The sequence below is a fragment of the Lichenostomus cassidix genome, chromosome 4A, assembly GCF_008360975.1.
Source record: "Lichenostomus cassidix isolate B80296 chromosome 4A, HeHo_3.0, whole genome shotgun sequence".
In the NCBI taxonomy this organism is placed as follows: Eukaryota; Metazoa; Chordata; class Aves; order Passeriformes; family Meliphagidae; genus Lichenostomus; species Lichenostomus cassidix.
The window spans coordinates 7,751,058-7,769,817 of record NC_139485.1 but is presented as its reverse complement, the minus strand read 5'-3'; the positions used below and the strand labels follow the sequence as shown (position 1 = coordinate 7,769,817).

Below are 18,760 nucleotides of genomic sequence, written 5' to 3'. Positions count from 1 at the left end.
ACCCCAGCAGGGCATTTCTGAAGTACTTCTACTGACCAAAAGGAAATGTAGAATATCATAAGTTATGGCCTCAATAATTATGACTCATGTTGCAGCATTCATTCTCAGACAACAGGCAGGAAGCACTTACACACATTTAGTGTTGGTTTATAAATATATTACATAATATGGATCATGGTGATCATGGTGATCATGGTGAGCTCAGGAAGTCTGATTACTAATCTCCTAAAAAGTCCTAATGCAGACCTCTGTTCCCATATTTGAAGGAGCAAGTGATAATGCAAAAGACTTTGTAGGCACCTTTTTAATAAATTATTAAAACCTAAATCCAGTAGTAATGATGGCTAGTAGGTAACTCATCATGTATGGTGCTCTGCTAGTGATATATCAGCGTGAGACTATCATTAGTGTCTTTGTGTTAGCAGATGAACTGTGCATTAAAAAATGAGATTTTTTCCCCCCTACCAATGAGGTAATTAATTCAAAGACTTTTTGTCTCTCCTTGTTATGAAGAGGTTGCTAATGCAACACAATAAAGCAGTGCTACATCTCAAACAATTGGAAATTTAGTATTCAAAACCATTCTCCCTTTGTTCTATTGTCTTATTGTTGAATTTCATTAACAATAGGAGTCTAGATCATAAATTACGTATATGTGATAATGCATAGTTTTGTATTTTTAACTTAAATATAGCATAGGGCAAAAGTGAAAAGAAAGGGGTGTGACAGAATTCTGAGCAGAGAACAGATGGGTGGTTTGGCATGGAAACAAAGGCATTAGCATACATTCATCGTCCTTATAGCGAAACACTAATGCTTGTGGTGCTTATCAAATAAGTGTATGGAGAAAATACATCTTTCTTTAAGCATGATGCTTTAGGTGTGATTCTTCTAAATGATCAAAACATGCTCCTGAGAGTTAAATGTTTGAAAGTTCTTGTTCTTTTCTTCATCTGAGCAATTTCTTTAATATCATATGACTTAAGTCTTGCCTGAGCACCCAGTGTAAGCTAGGTCCTGGCTTTTGTCTTTGATATCCCTGGAAAGAAGTGGCAAAGTACCCAGAACCTGCTGTCCTACCAGGACTGATTTATCTTTGAGCCTACCCTGTGTCTAGCGTGATCCATAAATCATCTGCCGTTGTGTGTGTCTGCACATTAGGGTTTGGATTGGAACATCCAGGAATGTGTGAGTCTTTGCCTGTAGGTGTTGGTTGATCTAGAAATGGTTGGATGATGGAGAAACAAAGTCCTGCTTCCACCAGTGCAGTTGAGTCACCAGACTGGTGTGGGTGTACATGAGAATTCCATTACAGAAACTTGTTGAGCAAAATAGACTGGGAAATGCAGATGAATGTTTTACATGCTTCACTGGGCAGGGTGTCACCAGCTGTTTTCCTTATGAGATAGTCTCTTGTTCAGGGAGCTCTTTGTAGCATAAACTTCAAATTTATGTCTGGCACATGTCAATCACTGAAGTAGGAAGATTTCCAGTGGATTGACAGATAACTATCTTTTTCAAATGATGATAGAGTTGGTACAAAAGTGACACTTTGCATTATCCAAAGTTGTGACCATAATTTGAAATAAGGCCTCAAATGCCTTAAAATCAATGGGAAGAGAAAAAGCATTGCACCTGACACTGCAGCATGAAAACTTTGAGGATGAACTTACCTGTAACTTGGAGTTTAAAAAAAAAGACTAGAGAGTATCATAAGGATAAAAATTAGTGCCTTGAAGACTACATCTGTCTGGATTGTTTGAGCAGTAAGGATCCAGAGCAGATAGGGAAACCTGAAGCTATGGCCTTGATTACTGAAACTGTCTTTTTTTCATATTATAGTACAGTGTTCCATAGTTAGCCCTGTTTCTCTAGGCAATGTACAAAAATGTGCAAAATATATGATTTTATGCCGGAAACCTGAAAAGTGAGGTCTCTCTCTGTATCTGAAAGCTGATTTGCAAGAGCTTGTTGGAATATATTTCTCCCATTTTAGCTAAGACTAATTAGACATAGGCAGTTGCTGCTATCTACTACAGTTTCTTCACTTATTTTTTCTCTCCTATGTTTTGCCTTTCTGCCCTACTGTCTGGGAGATTCTCCTTTGTGTTTTAAACTCACTTTTAATACCTGTTTCTGTTGCCAAGTGCATTCTGACTGAGGCTCATCCCACCCTAGTCTATTCCAGACCCATTCTGTTGCCCTGTATTTTGCATTTCTTCTTTAGCTGGAAACCTGTTGTTGGAATGGAGAAGTCTCATTCTGTATAACTACAGGAAAATTGCCAGCACAATAGAAGTTGTTTGTAAAATTGATTTTCTTCTCTAGAAAGGATTGTTTGGAAGATTTCCCCTCTAAGGATTCTATAGCAATCAGTGAAAAAGAAAATTGAAAAAGCCAAAACAAAATCAGAGGAAAGCCATAACCCTCCCTCCCTCTAGGCATTGAGTTTCTCATCAGTTGTCACTGCAAATTTCCACAAATGCTTTTGGCACCATTTCAAAAATTTCAACTCTGCGTTATGCTTTGTTTGATTAATGACTAGTTCCAGAGATTTCCTCTGGTGATCCTCACAAGAGACATAAAGAATTATCAATTGCCTCAGCAATGTCTGGAAGCAGAGTATGCTGAAGATGTAGTTTGCTTCCTTGAGTTGATGATATAACATCACATTTTATTCCTTGCCCTAAGGTACTAATTTGACACATTCTGCATCTGCCTGGCCCAAGCACTGCAGGTTTGCTGTAGGAAAGTGAGAGAATATATTAAAAAATTGCTATTAGCAACCATCAGATACACACTTATCCCCGTGCTATGAAATGTTCAATTTGGTCTTACTGTATTTGTTCAGTTTTATATGTATGATAGTATAAACTAGAATACTCCAAAGCAACTTACTCCTGAATACTAACAACTCCATTACATAAAATTTTATTCCAAATATTAGGGAAAATATTGAGCAAAATAGTCCTGGTTCTACTCCATTGCATAGCTGTAAATCCAAGTAATTCTTTCTCTACTTACACATTTCAGATGTGTGTAGAAATTAAGTTAGATAATTGGTACATCCTTTCTTGACATGAGCTATGCAGCGAAAGATACTTTATCTCAGAGTTGTGATTAATCCAGTTTCTAAATGCACGGACTTCTGTGACAAGAGTAAGGGCTTTATTGTTGAACTTGATTTTACTCTGAAGCGTACAAATCAGGAAAGGTTCCATTAAAAGTCAGCTGCAGCCTGAAGCCCATCAGTGTCATTCTGTCTGATATTTTGACTGTGGGGAAAATTGGCTATTGCAGCTGCTGCATTGCCTTTCCCTTTTCTCACCATCATTATCTGCCTCTGTGCAGTGATTCTGTTCTAAGAGGCTTAGAGGTCCCTCTTCTTTAAATATACTTTTTATGGCTCTGCTGCCTGCAGTCAGGCTATCTAAACATCCTGGGAAAGTATGCATAGCAAAACAGTATGACAGTATGCCTTTGAGATAGGGTGGTGTTTTTATAATAAAGAAGAAGGAAAAAATAAGGCAAACTAAGAGGAGTAAAATGCAGTGTTTGAAATTAAGGTTTCACGGTTTGTACCATCATTTCAAAATTTCCCTTCACCTCACGTTTTCCTTCCTACCTTTTCTATCATTTGGAGCATTTTGCTCTGCATCTGATTTCCCCATGGAAGGGTTATTTTTATCAGCTCATGGTACTTTTCCTATGAGTGTCAAACATCTGTGACTACAGGTCCTTTTGAAGTTTTGTATTTCTCAGTTTAGAAAGCACCGTTAATAGAAAATATTGTGTTTATTAATATCTTGAATGAGGAAAGCACTGAAGCATGTGCCTGAAGATAAGTATGCATTGAAGTAGGACTTTCTTCAGGACTGTTAGGACTATATTTAACCATTCTTTTGAATCAATGTAATTTTCATTAGTTTTTTCAGTACTAGGGCTTTCTAGTGTCCCCCTACATGTGCAAACTTTTGATTTCCAGAGATAAGGTTTTGCACTAGCTGAGTAAGGTCTAATTGGGTAAGTTAGCTTTTCCATTCCTGTCCAAATAGCCTGCCAATTCCAACACTAGTTTATCTGATGTGTAAACTGGCCAGCAGGGCTTCATAAAATTATTCTTTTCCTTCAACAGTTTAAGCCCTTGGTCTTTTCTCAAGAAAAATTTCTTATGACCACAGTAGGAATTTTGCTTGAGGCCTGTAGAGTCCTGTTTAAGATTTAACTGTGCTATTTGACAATTATTGGTTATAACACACTGAAAAATTATCCAGTGTTAATCCCTAGTGGATTTAATTCTGACCTTTCAGCAAACTGGGTGTGGACAAGAAGTTGAACGTTTCAAGAAGTGTTGTTATTTATATTAAGCAAGGGAAATAATGTGGTGGTATTTTAAGGATGTCTCACTGGCTAATTAAAAAGAGAAATTCAAAAGTAATATTTAAAAGCAGTTTCACATAATCAGCCTCAAAGACTGTGGTACAGGATTCCAGTGCTATGGTTAATGGAAAAGACTATTTGTTTGGAAAAATAGAGCGGAGTCTTTAACCTACTGATTTGTTCCATGTAACATATTTTTCCACTATTGCAACATGCTTTTCAGTAGTGTCACTTATAAACCCCTCCCAAGGTTTAAATGTATGGGGAAAAGGTTAATGGAAATGCTTTGAGTTTAATATGAAGTTCACAGTAGATGCAAAGCAGCAGTTTGCTCTAAAATGAAGTGTCAGTACACTGCTGTCCCTAAGGCAGATACAGTACTGTGCCTTCACCCCTCATATGTTTATTTAATGTTGAATATGTGACTATCAACTTTGCTGTCCTATCTGGGCAACACAAAAGCCTCCTCAAACACCCAGCTGAGATACTCTAGTGCAAAGTGCTGTCCTGGTAGTCATAACCTCTCCAATTCAGCTATCTATAGAAGACATTGAAAAGGAAAAGGGTAAGAAGGACATGTAGGTCAGTTTGGCCATCTCAAGTTCCCACCATCTAAAGCCTGTGGGTGCTATAGCTGTGGCAGCTAATTCAGCTTGGGGTAATGGCAGGGAGAGAAGCAGGGAGTCAAATGCATCTTACTGATGTCTTCCTCTCCATGTTTCCTCAGCTCAATATGACAGCAGTGATCTTTTGCTAAGTCCTTAGGGAATATGCTCTGTAAAAGACAAATTTCTTTGCCTTTTGAATTATTTTTCTATTGATGTCTGACCTTTACTGTGTTATAACTTTCCAATTGTGCATCATTTCAAAGAAACATTTGTTTTTACAGGTAGCTGAAGAGCCTCCCTTAGCCCAGTAGCTGCCAGCTCACCTTTGTTGTTTTGTCAGCCTTTCTGGTGCTTTCCCTCAGATGTTTTTTTTTTGGTCTTTTAACAGAAAACTTGTGATTATTTACTGTTTGTAATCATAGAAGCAATTTAATCAGAATATTTAATTATGTTTCTCTCTGGTTCAGGACAGGAGCCAGTTTGGGTTAGTTTTAATTTGAACAAGATTTTCTAAATGAAGCCCTTTTGCAGAGGCTTTCAACTCAATTAGAGATCAGAATCCTAACTCCAGTTTAGGTCAGGCACTTGGAAAAGTCTGTAAGTCTGTCTTTAGCTCTTACTGACTTCAGTTCAAGGTGCCTTAGAGGTGAATGTGCTCTGCAAAGCCTTGCTGTCCTAGGCCTGAATATCAACACAGGACTGGGGAATTTTCATGTTTTTTATCAAGCCAAAGAACAAATGTAATGATAACTATTTGTTTTATATTCCCTTAAATTATTTATTTATTTTTTGTTTCAACAACTATATATTTTATTGGCATATTAATTCCCAGGTCAACTGAATTAGCAGCAGAGGGTGATCATAAATAATAGGGGGAAAGGTGTGAGAGGGGAAAAATGGGTTGGGATGTGTCAGACCCCATGAGTGTGGTCTAGTGTGCTTGGGGTTTTTAGTTTAAGACTTGAACTGGAATGTGCCCTGTGCAAGTTGTGCTAGAACAAATGATGAGATCCTGCCTAGGTTTTTGGAGATCTGTAGAGCCACTGCAGAGTCCAGCAGCACCAGGCTGGCTTTCATATAGTGTAATTTGCACTAAGTAAGAAAAGGCTGGGTCCAGATTCCCTGATAACACATCAGGGATTAAGGTGGTCAAATGGGGCAAAGATTAGTCAAGTGTATATATCTCTATAAAGACAGTAGTAGCTGTCTCCAAATATATTTAACATTAATAATTGCAATTAAGTAGCCATTTTTACTGTTTCTATTAAACTAATGAGAAAATTTACTGAATAAGAGTTTTAAAATGCAGATTAAAGCACAGATGAGGCAAACAGCAAACATTTTTTGAAAGGGAAAAACAGCTTATGTTCTAAGAAAACCCTTCATGAACGCTGTGCACTGGTTTTCATTGCTAGAGGGCAGCCTGGTATAAACAATGAGAGTATGAGGCCTTAAGGTCTGTGAGCAACTAATCTCTCTTGAGTTTGAATGGGGTACTTTACAAGGATATCGGCGACTCCTTAGTTTTACGATCAGTGTTTAATTAAAAAAATCCCTATTTCTATTTTGATTTCTGTCTCAGTGATGTTGACATTCATGTGTCTACATTTCTCCAGTTTCTTTTTGGCTCCTTATAAATGCTTAAGAGACAGTTGCCCTGGTCACTCTTGCTGTTGCAACATCTAACAAGTAAAGAAATTATGAGTTTTAAAGAATGATTTCCTAATTTATTTTATTTACTACAAGATTTTCTGCTCCCCCTGTAGATGGCATCTGCAAAATATTTATGCATTGGCCCCTGAAACAGAAAACTGTATGGTATAAAATTTGTGATCAATTATTTATTTATTACTCATGGGTGTTGCTTTGCATTCTGTCTCAGAAGGGTGTGCCTCTGCTTTGTGTTGCTTCTCTCTGGCTATTTCTTACTTTGCTAATGTAATGCTCACTGTAAATGCATTTTAAACCTGGGTATAGAACCAGTTTTGTGCACAGTACTTATAAACAACTGACCATCAGAACAATACTTAGAATAAATTTTCATTTCAAATACTTTTAGAACCCGATTTTCATTTATAAACTATTTTAAAACATAAAGATCTGAAACTCCAGCAATTTCAGTAAAATTATTCAGCTTTTTATGGCTAGATAGAGTTTTTTGAGGTATAGAAGTCCACATAAGAAAATCAGTGTTTTAAATAGGGCAAATGGGGCTTCTATGTGGTACATCTTTCTCAGGCACCTAAAATCTAAGACCATTTCCAAATTGGGAGATACTTATTATTTTACTATAATTGCTCTGGATGCTGCTACTTTCGGCCTTCTGTGGAGAATAAGTTTGGTTTTGTTGTTGTTCATTTAACTTATTTCGTAGAAGTAGGCAAAAGCATCTCCAGGGCTGCCCTAGGTTTCCCTCAGCTAGGCTGGCTCTCAGGGACGCTCCCTGTGTCTGGGAAGGGCTAGGCTTCACATTCCAGCCCCGGCCCTGACCGTGCACTTTGCACTGAAAAGCTGTCAGCTGTCCAGCTTCATGTGGACCTGGATGTGAGCGATTGCTTAGGCTGAGTTTATCTTGCCAGGAAAACCACATTTCATAGGAGAGTCTTCAATGTCTTTTTAGGGAAAATTTATGTACTTGTAAACTAATGTGGATCTAAGTGAAGATACCAAAAGTAACATCAGTCCTGAAGTTTCCTCTGTATTGTCCCAGACAATTATGCTGTCCCTGCATCTTTACACTGTACTGATGCCTTCAAGATCTGTGAGGATCTGAGAAAGGAGGTGGTAACCAGGTGGGGGTCAGCCTCTTCTCCCAGGCAGAAAGGGACAGGACAAGAGGATGTGGCTTCAAGCTGCACCAGGGAGATTCAGGTTGGATATCAGGAGGAATTTCTTCATACAAAGGGTTGTAAAGCATTGGAATGGGCTGCCCAGGGAGGTGGTGGAGTCACCATCCCTGGAGATGTTCAAGAAACAAGTGGACATTAATGCCAACAACTGGCATTTAATGTCGTGGTCTAGTTGACAAGGTAGTGATCTGTCAGAGGTTGGACTCGATTATCTTGGAGGTCTTTTCCAACCTAATTGACTCTGTGACTCAGTGACTGGGATTGTCAGTCCTGCTGTTTGGGCATGAGGCGCTGCTGTGCTGAGACAACCTCCTGTGACCTGTGGTAGCTCCTCCTACAGGCAGCAGCTCCATTTCTTCCCATATCCTACAGCGCGAGCTAGAACAGCTCTTTGGTACCTCCCAGATCTCATGGGTTAGAATAAGCCTTCCCAGGGAAAGTCACCCCATCACTGTTGTGCCGTTTATTCCTCTTCTCCCCTCTACCTGCCATAAAGCAATTTATGCTGGCAAGATGGTTCTGGAGTAGGTACAGCATCATTTTAACTTCCAACATGTTTCTGCAGGAGGGAGCAGCAGTCTCTGCAGGCTGACAATATGCTTCCTTTCCCCAATACTACAAACAGTTCATTTTTTAACTCTATGCCTTAATTTGCAGGCTCTCGGTATGAAATTTCTTTTGATTGTTTGTCTAGTTTTTAGTTTCACAACTAAAGAACAAAAAACACTTTTAGACCTTCTTTAAAACCTGGGGATTTTTTACTGTGAAGCAAAAAGCAGCCAAATCCAGATAGTTCTGAGTAAGTAAAATTATACTGCATTCTTGTGGTTGAGTAAGACACAGAGCAACTAAAACAAACTAACATAAACAGGGAAGCCAAATTAAATACTTACATTTGTATAGTGCAAGAGGATCCTGGGCTCTGGAATGTAATTCAATCTTTATTTATTTTTTAAGTAGGCAGTGCATAAAATAGTTGAGGATCTTTGCAATGCAACTTTAAGGTAGTGGAATATTTTTGACTAAAGAGTCAGCTCATACAGTATTATAAAGGGACTAAGTGTTTGCTCAACATACAAGAGGGCTTTCACAAATCTAAAGAGAGAATCACTGAGTCAGTCATAGCTCTTCATAATGCAAAAGCAAATTATCAAATGGATACCTGACACCAAATGGGGAGAGAGCATTTGGATGTCTAATGGGCACATACACAATCTGCTTAGCATTGGAAGTGTGAAGTTCTGCTTGAAGCAAAAATGATTGTGGTATGTAAGGAATGCAGATGTTTATCTATATATCATTGCCACTGGGCCTTCTCACAGCTCTCCTAATAACTGCAGAAAGAGCTTTTGGGCTTTTCCAAAACAAATCTGACCTTCCCATCACTCCCCACTACAACGTGCTTTGTACAAAAGAAGATACATGAAAAAGTAGCTGCAGTATAATATGGATATTAGGAAATTACTGCAGCACATTATTTTATAGCTGAAGATTGGGATAGAAAGATTTCATTTGGAGGCATTACAATTCACTCACAGATTATTCACTGTATGCCAGTAACTCCTGTGCTTCTTCTAAGGTCTCCCAGCATTTTATCAGGTGCTGACAATTGGTCACGGAAGCACAGAGAGAAAATTACTATTTCCTGCAGTTAGGTTGAATTGAAGAAGCTGCAACATATGAAATACTTTACTAGTTACTTTTCTGTTCACAGAAAAGCAGCCAGCAGCCACCACTGAGATATTTGGGGAATGAAGGAAAGGTGGTACCGATCCACAAATGAAATGGGAGTGAATAATAACCTTAGCAGTGGTCCAGTTGAGGACTATGTGAGTGACTGGTACTTTCAGATTCATCTGCCTTTCTGCAGGGTTGTTCATCTTAGTAACAATACCGTCAGGAATTCCAAATCTGTGAAATCTACACCCATACTCCAGAGTGCAGATGATACCAAGCTGAGCTATGTGGTTGACACACCTATAGGATGGGATGCCATCAAGAGGGACCTGGACAAGCTTGAAAAGTGGCCCATGGAAATCTCATGAGATTTAATCAGACCAAGTGCTGCACCTGGGTCAGCATAACCCCTGGAGAGCAGCCCTGCCCAGAAGGACTTGGGGGTGCTGCTGGGTGAGAGGCTGGTGTTAGCTAGCTGTGGGCACTCACAGTGCAGAAAGCCAAATGTGTCCTGGGCTGCATCCAAATCCCAAGGGCAGCAGGGGAGGGAGGGGATTCTGCCCCTCTGCCCTGGTCTGGTGAGAGCCCACCTGAAGTGCTGCCTCCAGCTCTGGGGTCCCCAGCACAGGCAGGATGTGAACGTGTTGAAGTGAGTCCAGCAGAGGCCACCAAAGATGATTAGAGGAATGGAGTACCTGTCCTATGAGGAAAGGCTGAGAGAACTGGGACTATTCATCCTGAAGAAGAGAAAGCTTTGGAATGACCTAATTGTGACCTTCCAGTGCCTGAAGGGAGCCCACAAGAAAGATGGGGAGAGACTGTTTACAAGGGCCTGGAGTGACAGGACAAGGGGGAATGGCTTCAAACTGAGAGTTAGATTAGATATTAGGTAAAAAACCTTCCGTGTGCGGGTGATGAGGCACTGGAGCAGGTTGTCCAGAGCAGTTGTGGATGCCCCATCCCTGGAAATGTTCTAGGCCAGGCTGGATAGGGTATGAAATGAGATTATCATTTGGGGGGTTGAAATGAGATGATCTTTAAGGTCCCTCCCAATCCAAACCATTCTATGATTCCAAGATTTCCTGTGTTAGAGCTGTGTATAGAAATGTTTGTGTGAAATTTAAAAATGTTGTAATCCTGAATTAATTCAGCCTATCAGTCTATCAAAGGATTATGTGTTTTCTTCTGTTTCTCACCCTCCAAGTGGCTGCAGCAAAGAAAATCAGGTTTTTCTGGAGCTTTCTCCCTTTCATATTCAGTCAGCAGTTTCCACATAAAAGCTTACCAACCTTGGCTTTTGCTTATACAATTAATACTGGATTTATGTTGTAATCCCACTTCAGTTTGCTGATCAGCCTTACACCATCCCCAGCTGTTATGATATGTAAACCAAAATATCAAGACATTCTTGTTAAGATCAGTGGCCCAGCTTTAACTATGCAAATACATTTTTAATGCCTTGTAAGAGACTAGATTTCCATATAGCAGTTTCCACAGAAACTACTGGAGATTCAGTGATCCTGGAAATCAGGCCCCTCATTAGAGTGGCTACATATGGAAACAGAGACACTTTATTACAGCTGAAAAATGAAAATGGTTAATATTGGTGTTATTACTAGGTATTTCCCTCTTGCCCCTCTGTTGCATATCATGTCTTGTTGCTTTGGCACCAGTGTTACCCAGACAGCTTCAGGGCCTGAGCGGCTTCCCCACTGAACCAGGCCAGAAGTGAGCTGTCCTTTGGCAGTGAATCATGGATGACTTTTAAACAGAATCCAAGACTCTGGACTGCTCTCATCTGTCAGCTGAAGGTCATGCTGTCTGTGTGTGTATACCGGGGCTGCCCAAGTGATGGACTCCAATGTGGATTTAGAAATAAGGCAGTTTTGCCTAGACACTGTTTAGATCCCACACAAGATTTCCCCCTGCTTTTTTTTTTTTTTAATTGACTGATTGTGAGAACTTCTCCCAGCGTGGATCCTTCCCACGGGCTAAAGTTTTTTACAAACTGCGCCAGTGTGATAGCTCCCACGGGGTGCATTCCTTTAGGAATAGACTACTCTCATATGGACTTTCCTTGGGGTCACAAGTCTTGCCAGCAAAACTGCTCCAGTGTGGGTTCCTCTCTCCACACATCCACAGGTCATGGCAGGAGCCAATGTGCTAATACAGAAGCTTCTGAAGCTGCTACAATTCTTGACAGGATTGTCCCTTTCTCTGTCTATTTATTTCTGAGGGCCAAGGACTGCTCATCCAAGTAACCTCCACTGGTGGGGTGGAAAAGTCAGTGGATAGTAAGCATCCATGGAGTGTAAGACTGCATATGGACAATCACTCAAGACAGAAGGGGAAATGTTTTAGTTTAGGATATGTTGAGATATAAAAACTCCCAGCTGAACTGCTCTCTACCTTTAGATTCATTTAGACTCTTAGAGCTGAGCGGAGCTGACAGCATGAAGTGCCTTGCACCCCTTGACACTGCATGTGCAGCACATATGATGGGGCAGGCCATGAACATTGCTCTGTGGAGACTGAGAAGTGCCAGACCTTGTCCTCTCTGGATACTTGGGCATCTCCTTGTACACAGGCTGAACAAACCTGTGGCCTTCAGACTTAATGGACTTGCTGGGCCTCAATAGGTCACATATTTTTTACACTAGGTTTTGCAGTGCACAGTTTTGCTGCTGCCTGCAGGGAAAGGAGTGTGCAGCACCTGGCTTGTCCAGCAGCACTGCTTCCTGTGCACTGCCTGCTTCCCAACCAAGGAAACCTCCACATTTGACCCAGTGGACCATGGTAAAAATTAGCAGAGTGAATTTGGTGTTCATGATTTCCTCCTCCTCCTCAGCAGTATCCCTAGCAAATTGGGTACCTGAATTCCTAAAGGGCTCAATTCTAGATATAATTACCAGTTTGTGGGGAGGTCACAGGATGTCCAGCATAATCAATGCTCAAGGGAAGGCCATGGGAACAGCTGGAGCACTGTTCAGAGCAGGAGAGTTCTATTCTGTGAAAGGTAATGGAAAATTTAATGTTCTCTTTTGCTGCTGAGGTACTTGATCTATGTGGTTATTTTTATTCATTTCTGTTTACATTCTTTGTGCCTTTTTCTGATTTTTAGACATATATGTGCTTCTTCCTTCTCTCTCCTATGAGCTCCTCTCCTATGAGGATAGAATTCTGCTGAAACCCTTCCCCCTAAAACCACAGACAAATGCAGATTAAAGCTATGTGCTTTTGCAAGAGGTCTGTATTCACACTGTCACTCTCTGGATTAAGATTGCTGTGGTTTATGTATGTGCAGCTGCTTTCTAATTAAAGCGTACATCTGCCCCAGCTTTAACACCAGTCAACTGTAGTGAGTGAAGCCATTAACCCTCTCTGTTACTTCCCCTGTTTGTCCTATGGGCACAGGAAAGGATAAGTAGATTGAGAACTGAAAATCCAAAAGCACAGTTCTCTCTCTTGCTGGGCTTATGTTCAGTACATCTGAAGAAGGAAAGATATGGAAGCCAGGTCTCTTTCTGTTCCCTCAGTCTTAATAAGATTCTGGCTTTTAGTCTAATTTAGCACATATTCAAGGCTGGGCTGCAGTCCTTTATTGTGCTGCCCAAAGACTTTTTACATTATTATGTCTGCTCCCAATCTATTTAGTTGCTTGAAACTCCTTACAGGCCCCTTCTGGGAGGGATGTGCATTTGTTGAGCAAAGCAGGTTACCCTGTCATCCATCCACCCAAAGGATCCCCTGTGTCAAGGGGAGGAATCCTTGGTAATTTTGCACTTGCTCTGTGTTTCTTCAGCTGTACAAAAGGAGAACCCTGTGGCCTGGCCCAAGAGACTGTGGCCTTTGCTCACAGCCAGCTTGTAGAATTCAGGAGGCCATGTCATTCAGAAGGGATGTTTGTATGATTCGCCTAAATGACAAAGAAGATAAATGAGTACAGATGAAAGTTTTCTCTCGTTTCCTTGGGACTGAGCAATAAAATAGGGAATCTGTGATATGAATTAAAAAACCCATGACACCAAAACCCTGGAAGAACTATGGAAAATTTGGCCTCTGGTTCAAAACTGAATCAGCCCAAGTTCATGGCTTATTATGCAGGCTGCTCTTGATAACTTCTGAAACTTCATCCAAATGAACTATTCAGATCCTGGGTGGAGTAACACTAATGGTGATGTAACAGACCTGAGGTCAATGCATCTCCTCCCAGTGTGTGGTCTGTGAATAATACGTGGGCCTGTGGGTCCCAGAAGCAGTGATCTCTTTGTGAAAGAATTTGACAAAAAGGGTAGCTGTATCACAGTTAGTACTCCCATTTCCTCAAAGAATCCATTCACTGCAAAGGAGGAAGGAACATACTTTTTCAATGTGTCTTTTCAAAAGCACTCAAAAGAAAAGGCACTCTGGCTGACTGGAGTTGTGCACACCTGAAGAAAGTCTTTATTTGAAATGAGTACCTGCAAAATATACAGAAGTCAATGTAAGATGCAGGTGGCTGATGCTTCCTAAATTCAGGGTTTTGGTTTAATGTTTACAGATGGATTTAATTGTAGCATGTGAGCTGTGATAACCACAGACTATAAGAGAAGGTATTGAACAATCTCTTCTTTCTAAATATACTGATGGATATTTGAATTACAGAGTCAAAAAATGTTTTAAGGAAGAATGTAAAACCTCTCCCGCTGAGTGAACCCAGTGAAGGAACCCAGATTAGAAAGGGCTTACTTGTGGATAAATCCACCAGTCTTAGGACAATGGCCACTTCTGTCCCATGGACAGCGAATCCTGCATGACCAAGTTATATGAAATTTTGATTGTATAGCACCCTTTGAGAATTTGCTAATGCCAGACTGCAAACATGGGGATGCCTTTCCCCCACATCCAAATACTTAGAGGAATACGAATCAGTGATTATTAACATGAATGAAAAGCATAGCAGCAAATGGTTTTCTTTTTCTATTTGAGATAACAACCAGATCAGCCCCCATTTGGGCTGGTATTTATTTCAAAAAAGAAAAGTTCCTAGAAATCTGTGATGCTTTAACTGGATAAAATCACTGTAAGTGTTGCTAGTATTGAATTTTTTTTTGTGTATTGAAAGTAGTTTTGAAGATGTTTTCCAAGTCATGTTTTCAACTTTCAAAGGCTTAGTGTTGCTCTTGGTTTAAGTCTTGCTTCTTTATTGCAGATTGTCAAATTGTATATCAAATCTCCCATCCAGACTGGCTTTGGATCAAAAATGACCCCTTTATTTGCTCATGACACACCTTACTTATGCAAGAATAGTGTATCATTTTCCTAATGAACAGCTGCATTTTAATTGCATGTTCTGGGAATAACCATCAGCTGATGAAATACAGTCTGCTCAGCCTGCAGTGAATTAATGCAATCACCACTCTTTGGTCACAAAACCCCAAATTTTCTTGCATCTCTTGCGTTGGAATGGTTGCAGCAACATTCCTCAAAAGAACATCTCTGGAGGGAACTAAGTCACTAAACTACCTAACCCAACAGAAACAGCTAATGGCTGTTTGATGAATTTTAGTTTGTTTTGTTTTGGGTTTTTTTTTTTCCCTAAAGCCTCAGCTCTTAGAATAATTTAATTCTGCAAGCATGTTAATTTTAAAAAAAAAATCTCAAGCCCCTTGTGAGAAACACTCAGAAACACAAACCTCAAAGACTTAAAATCTGTTTTTAAAAAGCCCAAGGTCAATGAAAAAGGCTATTTGGATTTCACTTATTTTTTAAATGTTTGAGACTGACAGTCCTTAGTATCTCTCACACTTCATTACTGCTTGATGTCCTTTCTAAAATTGTAAGAGACACTGAAACTGTAGCAGAACATCACCAGTTCCTACTAAAACCTGGTGGCTCCACAAAAAATCTGTTCACATACATTGCTGTGAACAGTTGCTTTACTGAAGCAGGGCTGACTCACAGGGCTGAGACACCTTCTTGCAGCTGCTGAATGCAAAGGCAAATATCCGCATAACACTACTGCATTTTATGGGACTCTTCCAGTGCACTTACTGTCAAGAGCAAAGTAAGGGCTCTTTCCTTTGGCCTTTAATGTAACTGAGTTCTCTTTGATTCAAGGGTTAGTTTTGCCTGAGCAATGAGTGAAGACCTGAGCCTTACAAGTAGTCCCAGTATAGATCAAATTATTATTGTATGTAGATATTAGCAGCTAACATTATTGATATTAATGAAGAGACAGACTGCTTACCATCTGCAGATGTTGGAGTGGGTGGGTAACATTTGGGTTTTAGGGAATTGGAAACATCCTGGGGTTTTTTTTTCTGTTTGGTTAATTATGAAATTATTACTAAAACAGATAATAGTGACTAATTTGGCCAATGAATTTAATGGGATGAAAGACAAGTATAGAAACAAAGGAAACAAAGAAAGGAGAAAAAAAGTAGAAGCTTTAGCTTATATTTAATGATGTGTAATTGCTGTTTGTACTAGAATGAAACATTTTCCCCCATTATTAAGGTCTTCTCTCAGTTTTAAATGTTCAAATTTCAATCAGCATTTGAACATATGATAAATATCAATGGCAGGGATTGTTGCTTCTGATTTGTACAAGGTGTAGAATAGTTATGTTACCTGTATCAGCCAATAAATCTGAGGTTCAAAGAGGAAAATGTATGTATGGGTGTTGTTACCTATCTTATATATAACTCATTTAGTGTTTTCTGTTCATAGATGGTTGCATTTTAAAGTTTTTAATACAGAAAGAAATATTCATGTTGTCTTTTCTTTGGGGAGATGCATAGACGGTGTTTCTTTCTTCCTGCTGCTGTGAGAAAAATCTTCAATGTATTTCCTTATGTGCTAACTGTGGAAGAATAGCTTTCCTGACATTTTGACTGCTTTAAAGAATGGGAGAGTCCCCAGTGCAAGGAAAACACCTGTCAACCTTGGCTGCTGCTAGAGCAAGTCTGCTTCTAAAAGGAAAGCTGACTGAATTTCCTTGGTGTTACAGATCATGTAACATCAAACTTAGAGTACAGCAGATTTGTTTAAACAAAGATAAAGAAGAATCATAGCTAATTTGTGGCAGTTTCTGGCACACAGAGCCAATTTATCATTATGATTTCTTATGAGAGATTTTTGTGAATAGAGTCCACTTTGTCTTCTTTCTCTATGATTCCTCTTCAATCATCAATCCCTCATCTTTTCTGGACAGCTTCTTTTCAGCTCCTTTGTCTTAGATTAGGTATTCTGCTGTTTTCCTCCTTCCTAAATCTCACTGTGACTGCATCCTTGGGTGGGAAGGACCCACTTACTGAATACAGGAATTGCCTTGCGGTATTTTGCAGACAACCTCTCAGCTGTAGGAGAGAACCAATGCTGTGGTGACAGAGCAGCACCCTGTGTCCTTCTTCTGCAGGGAACCCCACATCTTCCAGTAATGCTGGGACAACACTGCTCAGTTCAGCTTGAGCTAGGACTTTCCCATTCAGTCACAAATGCGGGATGCTTGGATGCATGTGGGACTCCAGTTTTCACCTCTTAAAGCTTGCATTGTATCGAGGGCTTTTCTCCCCTCCTGTAGCTAGGTGATTTGCCCCTGTACCTGCCATTGTCCAAGAAGACAGCTTGGGTTATTCAGGAATCACAGAATCGCAGAGTCAGTGGGTTTGGGAAAGACCTCTGAGAACATAGAGTCTAACCTTAGACTTATCGCTACCTTGTCAACTAGACCATGGCACTAAGTGCCATGTCCAGTCATTTCCTGAGCACCTCCAGGGATGGTGACTCCACCATCTCCACGGGCAGCCCATTCCAGTGCTTTAACAACTCTTTCCATGAACAAATTCCTCCTGATGTCCAAACTGAACCTCCCTGGAACAGCTTGAGGCTATGTCCTCTTGTCTTATCACTAAAGGAGTGGCACCAACAGACTCTGCAGAGGAACAAGCCAAGATAGAAGGGCAAACACAAGACGTACTATGCTGTAGCACTGTAGCTCTGAGGCAAAAGCTGCTCTGTTCATGTTCTGAGGCAGCTGAGAGACCTTGGCTAAGAGCAAGGGCCAAACCAGCCCCAAACCAGCAACGGTATGCTAGAACCCTTCCTTTCTTGATCTGCACAGCCTAAAGGAGATGTCACAAAGTGGAAGTGACTTGCTTGAGACTTCGCAGAAAATCAGTGACAGCATTGAGCACTGACTCTGCTGAGGCAAATGAGTGCTTATGCTGCAAACCATGGTGCTGCTTCATAGGCCTTCCATGAGCTCATTACATAATGTTAGTTAGTAACAATGACTGTTTTTGTCTAATCAAAGCCAATGAACCTTAGACTGCTTCGGGCAGGAGGGATGCATTACATGGGAATTACAGGATGCTAGAGCTGTCCAAGAACATTTTAAGTTGAATGTATTTGATATTATGCAGAAATAAAAAGACTGCAGGTGGCTGCTCTCTCTGCTTCACCTCTTGACTTTTGGACTGTGCCGCTACAGAGGATTTTCAAACACTCCTATGCTGAGACCTCAGACAATGGAAAGCTGCCCAGATACAACTTGTGTCCTACTGAGAGGAGAAATTACCATCTTCATGTTCAGCTTCTCTGTGCATGACTAGCTCAGTTTGGCCAACTGACATGGAAAAGAAATAAACAAAAGAACTACACTTTCAGTGAAAGCTCCTACTTAAACAGCTTGTTAGAACAAAGGGCTTTGAGCAATATTAGCAATAAGCAATAAGCTACTGACTGGCTGTAGGAAAAAACATTTACAATTGTGGAAATACATTACTGTGTATTAGAAGGATTTTTAGTTGACCTACCTAGAAAGGCACAGTTTATCCATTAGGTTTTATGTTCTTTTGGTACTGCTAGAAAGTGGTTTGCATTGCCTTTTTTTAAATAATTCTCATTAATTGTGTATGCTTTTATCATACTTTATTGTAGGGATAACTTTAAGTTTTATATGAAAACTTCTCATATTAGACTAATCCAGTCTAGACATTGATTTCAGAGGGCATTGAAACTTTCTTAAATAGTTTCCAGAAAGTTTTCTTTCATCACTGGTAAACGTGGGGAACAGACAAATGAAATGAATGAAAAATATGTATTTAGAGCGTGGCATGTAAGAAAGGGATCTCAGTGTAACAGCCTGTCACCAAGATATTTGCTTTTGAAGTAGTTATTTTTTTAGAAAATCCTTAACTTGCTGTAAAATGTATGATTAGTGAGAAACTTCAAAGCAAAACATTCTTCCCTCCCACTTCTGGT

At 40.1% G+C, this 18,760-nt stretch overlaps 1 protein-coding gene across 1 annotated transcript in view; it reads left to right on the top strand.

Moving 5' to 3' along the window:
• LOC146437408 (uncharacterized) overlaps positions 1 to 18,760 on the top strand; it is a 68,004-nt gene that overhangs the window by 27,541 nt on the left and 21,703 nt on the right. The gene's annotated exons all lie outside the window — the stretch shown is intronic.